This window comes from Staurois parvus, unplaced genomic scaffold, assembly GCF_062004578.1.
Source record: "Staurois parvus isolate SC_StPar_1 unplaced genomic scaffold, SC_StPar_1.0 ptg003635l, whole genome shotgun sequence".
In the NCBI taxonomy this organism is placed as follows: domain Eukaryota; kingdom Metazoa; phylum Chordata; class Amphibia; order Anura; family Ranidae; genus Staurois; species Staurois parvus.
Window position 1 is genome coordinate 64,813 of NW_028321431.1, and position 5,692 is coordinate 70,504.

The following is a 5,692-nucleotide window of genomic DNA, read 5'->3' on the forward strand; positions in this document are numbered from 1 at the left end:
TTTGTTCCACATGCCTCTGACCCCCTTCAGCTTTTGGTATTGCTGTTACCTCTGGGGAACCTTCTTCCAGTCCTTTGTACTGACGGAGGTTATTTGTTGCTAAATTCAGCAGCTTTCCAGAATACTTACTAGTTTGGACCACCTTGGTCGCAAACCAATGTTGGAGAGTGAGGTAGAGCATGATGGGTAGGTTCTTGTAGAGGGGAGATATAGTAGAATCCTCGTCCAAGTACTGTTCTCCTGAAGAATCCCCAGGTCAGGCTTTAGAACTCCTGCATACCAGGGTATCCCTGTTGTAGATGTCAGGACAAATGATGAGGGAGCGATCTGCATCACAGAAGTTGGCCTTTATCTTCAACCCAGAGAATGGAATATTTAGGCCTGATCCTGGAGAGAGTAATCCTGGACATGTCTTGCTCTGAGGGCTCAGGTAGACATGTTCAAGACTGTAATTCGCTCTTACATGTGGCTTCTGGGGAAAATGGTCACCTCCTTTTTAGGCAGTGCCTTTGATGGCTTTCTTTCCAGGCTCCTAAAATAATGTCTTGGGGCATGGAACAGGAGGATTCAGTCGTTGGGTTCTCCTATGTTATCCATCAGCATAAGACTTTCCTCTGGATTTTCTCATGGATAGCTGGAGATGGGAAAATTGTTCCTCTTTATCCTGGAGGGTCCTGATGACAGAAGCCATCCTCCAGAAGCTCTGGTGGATTCTGGACTATTTCTTAGGCCAGAAAACGTGGTCAGAACAGGAAAGCTTGTTGCTCATCAACATCCTGAGAATTGACGATGATTGCCCTACCCCAGCCTTTCTCAACCAGGATGCCTTCAGGCTTCTTCAGGGGTTCCTTGACAAAATGCTCCAAAATTGTACACAAGGCCAGCAGGTGGATCAATCCTGCCTTTTTAGTACACAAAGCCACAGGTTCTCATTGTGCACTTTTATGACCACCTAGCTGCCAGCATCCTAACAACCAATGACATCCGTTGAGGACATTAAATGCACGCACATAATCCTCGTGTGGCCCTCACCTGCCCCTCTCCGTCAGCACGGTTGTCACATTAGCGGAGAGAAAATGAGAGACACTGGAATACTGGTCAGTACCAGGGTGAAAAGGGGAATTTGCTTTGGAGGAATAAATCACCTCTAACGTTGGGTGTACTGGATGTGTGTAGAATTGTTTTTTAGATTGGGGTGCCTTGAGACTGTAGAATTTTAAAGGGTTCCCTGAGATTATCCATAATTTTAAAGGGTGCCTTGACTGAATAAAGGTTGAGAAGCGCTGCCCTACCCTACTGCATGATTGTTGCAGCTAAAGGGCCTTCTCGTAATGTCCAGTCAGACAATGTCACCGTACGGTACGTATTTATTAAGGAGTCACCAGAAGTTGAGCTGCTCAAAGGAAAGTGGATCTTATTCTGTGTTGGGTGGCACTCAGTTTTCATGGAACAGTGGCAGGTGCATCTTTATTGCTAGTTTTTTATTTTCTTTAGTCAAAACGCATCTTCCCATGACTGCTAGACCTGGTCATTGCCATTGCTGCTTTATTATTATACAGTATTTATAAAGCGCCGATAGTTGGCTCAGCGCTGTACATTACAGAGGGGGACAGAACATGTGACAGAACAATACCAATACAATGTGATACATGAGGGGATCGAGGGCCCTGATCCTTGGAGCTTACAATCTAGGAGGGAGGGCCCTGCTCTTTCGAGCTTACAATCTAGGAGGGAGGGGGTGGTGGCACAGGAGGAGATAGCTGTGGGGGATGGAGTGGTAGGAAGAGTGGAGGAGGTCGGCAAGTTAGCAGGGGGTGGGGTAGGCTTCCCTGAAGAGATGGGTTTTCAGGGTGCGCCTAAAGGAGAGGAGAGTAGGTGATAATAATGGGTTGGGGCAGGGAGTTCCAGAGGATGGGTGACACCCTGGAGAAGTCCTGGAGGAGGAGACCAGGGAACTAGAGAGAAGGAGGTCTTGTGAGGAGCGGAGTGTGCGTGTTGGGCGGTACTTGGATATTAGGTCGGTGATGTAGTTCGGGGCAGTATGGTGGACAGCTTTGTACGTCAGCGTTAGGATTTTGAATTTGATCCGTTGCGCAATCGGAAGCCAGTGGAGGGATTGGCAGAGGGGGGTGGAGGACACTGAGTGGAGGCCAGTGGAGGGATTGGCAGAGGGGGGTGGAGGACACTGAGTGGAGGCCAGTGGAGGGATTGGCAGAGAGGGGTGGAGGACACGGAGTGGAGACCAGTGGAGGGATTTGCAGAGAGGGGTGGAGGACACTGAATGGAGGCCAGTGGAGGGATTGGCAGAGAGGGGTGGAGGACACTGAATGGAGGCCAGTGGAGGGATTGGCAGAGGGGGGTGGAGGACACTGAGTGCAGGCCAGTGGAGGGATTGGCAGAGGGGGGTGGAGGCCACTGAGTGGAGGTCAGTGGAGGGATTGGCAGAGAGGGGTGGAGGACACTGAGTGGAGGCCAGTGGAGGGATTGGCAGAGGGGGGTGGAGGACACTGAGTGGAGGCCAGTGGAGGGATTGGCAGAGGGGGGTGGAGGCCAGTGGAGGGATTGGCAGAGAGGGGTGGAGGGATTGGCAGAGGGGGGTGGAGGCCAGTGGAGGGATTGGCAGAGGGGGGTGGAGGACACTGAGTGGAGGCCAGTGGAGGGATTGGCAGAGGGGGGTGGAAGACACTGAGTGGAGGCCAGTGGAGGGATTGGCAGAGAGGGGTGGAGGACACTGAGTGGAGGCCAGTGGAGGGATTGGCAGAGGGGGGTGGAGGACACTGAGTGGAGGGATTGGCAGAGGGGGGTGGAGGACACTGAGTGGAGGCCAGTGGAGGGATTGGCAGAGGGGGGTGGAGGACACTGAGTGGAGGCCAGTGGAGGGATTGGCAGAGGGGGGTGGTGGAAATGGTGCGGTTGGAAAGGTGAATGAGTCTGGCAGCCGTATTCAGGATGGACTGAAGCGGGGATAGCCAGTGGCGAGGCAGGCCAGTGAGGAGGGAGTTGCAGTAGTCGAGTCGTGATATGATGAGGGAGTGGATCAGTGTAACCTCAGCTTGACCTTGGAGTACCATACCCAGACCCCATTGGACTGAATGCAGAGTGAAAGCCTAGAAGTGGCCTTGGGTTCTGCAAAGATAGATTCCATACAGATTGCTTGTTAGCTGTAGAGCGCTTTCTAGGTCCAGAGCCACTGACATTGCCTCAGCACTTGGCCTGTCACTGTAGACTCGCCCTCTGAGCATCAAGAGCTACCTCATTACTGTGTTCTGATGTCATCTGCTGGGTGGAGTGTTGCGTTTGACCTGCACTATTTACTGCCAATCAGCATTTGAAGCACCCCCCCCCCCCCCACACTTAGTTTGCAAAGAGCCCCTTGCAACCACGGTCTTCCAGTGTTCCTACTGCCAGTCTACAATGACTTTGGTCACTTCTGGTTTTCTGACCACCATCAGGTGCCAGCTGTCTGGGTCTGGAGTACCTGAGGTCTTTCCTCTAAATTGGGTTTTCCACCATAGGGTCACAACATTTAGTATCTAGACACAGAAAGGACAGTCCTGCTGCAACAGATGATCCCAGCTCTCCCTCTCCTGACAGTTGTGGGATGTTCACTCTGGCCCTTTATGAAAGCACTGACCTTGTAATCTGGAATCCTGTCACCCACTGAAGGTTTTTCGTCTTAGGAGTCCTTGGCTCTGATGGGTGAGTCTGAGTCTCCTGCCTTTTATGGACCGGGATCTCTGCTACAGTCAACACATGACTTTGTGACCAAATTCAATTTCTCGCTGGTCCTGATGTCAGTGTCCCTAAGCACACTCCTGAACCTTCTCCCACAGTCTGTGGCTGATCTATCCGCAGTCTTAAAGGCAACCAAGCCATTTGTCACAATGACCACTTGTGAGTTCGGTCACCTTAGGGGACTTGATTACGAAGAAGTGCGTTCCCTTGGTATAGACCCAGATTTATTCGATTGTATTGGCTCTTATTTAATCTGAAATGTGCTGCTCTACATCTAAAGGATCAGCCTGCTGTCTCAAGTATTGGGTCTACCAGAGCTCCTACAGTCACAAGGAACTTCCCATTACATCAGCTCTTTGAAGTGTTCCTCTCAGGATATGAATCACCCTGATGGGTCCTGGGCAGCCCGAGCACCTTTGGATTTTTTCTCTTTTAAGAAGCTTTTTTTTTTCTAAATGGTGGTCTATATGGCCCACCTGAGCAGGAGACAACTAGGACAGTAGAGTAAGTCCTCACATTCAAGGATTTTACAGACAAGCAGTTAGAATCCCTCTGTTTTTGTTGGCATTGCCAACCTTATGCCCTATTCTTGCTGTGACCCTAACATGTCAGGCACTGGTTAAGTAGTATAAATCCCTGCATACTTGCACATTTCTCACACTTGTATGGACAGCAGACTCGGGGTCCAAGGAGAGCTTGATCTGCTTGGTCTTCTGAGTGGCGGCATTATCAGGGGAGGCTGGAGCATCCACCTTCCTCAGTGAAAAACGTTTGAAGAGTTGGAGGTGTTTATGCTGCCCCTACTCCTGGAGCAGGCACATCTAGGTCATCTAGACCTGGTTTCCTGGACACCTGCAGGGTTGGAGGTAAGAAGTCTGCAAACCCCATCCAGGTAGTAGCATTGAGAGGACTAACTTGGGATTACAGATGGAACCTTCACAAACTTGCTCACGCCCAAGGAGCAAGTAGATGCGGGCTTGGTAACGAGCCTTCGCGCTACCTTCTGGAATGTGAGATCTTTGTTGAACTCTCACCTACCGATCTATGCGCTGACGTTCCAGAACAGATGTTTCCTTCTACAACATTCCCCTTGACAGGTTTCTGGATGCAGATTACATCCTAGGACTATTGTGTCTCAACAATCGATGAGGAGTAGGAGGCCTTGCTGTGGCAGGATGGCAGTTTGGTTCTTGGTGGGGGTAACACTTTATGCTACAGTCCTGTCCCCTCTGCTTTTGCCAAGTGCATTATTGCTGCAAAAAATCACTGAAATGGCCATAGCAACACAACTCCCTGAAGAGGTTCTAATCAATGATACTGTGACGGGAGTGACTTTGGGTGGGGGGCCCATGGAACACAGCTCATTTTGGAGAGGTGGGGAGACCCCTGTCTAAGCTCCCCATATCCCTATTATGTGTAAGTCCCCCTGTGCCTGTTAGGGGTACAGGGTGATCTGTCCTAATATTGGAGTGGGGGGTGTTCATTGTTCACTGCCATGTGGCTGCATCCCATTGTTCTATTGTGTGTCTTACTTGGGAGCAAACTATTATGGGATGTGTTTGTGTATTGGCTTGGTGGGGGGTGTTTCCTGCAGTCCTTCCCCCTGATGGGACGGCCTGCTGATGTGTTTCCTGTTACTGAATGTATTGCCCCGCCCCCTGTGTATAAATCTTGTCTCTGTGTTAAAATAAAGCAGTTGACTTCCTGTTTTAATACAAGTCTGTTGCTGTCTCGTCTTGAATGGTCAGCGGTGGTGTCCGTGGATCTGTGTTCGGACAGGGAAGCGGGAGTCTAACAGAAATACCCCAGTGCATTCGGGGTCCGGTTCCGTTACAGACACCTAATCTGGAACACTGGAATCTAACTCCATGGATTTGAAGTGGTGGTAAATGTTGGGCTGTACTTATTCTTCCCATCCCAGGCTCCCCAGGTGAGGTCAGTAAATTCAGCACCCGTG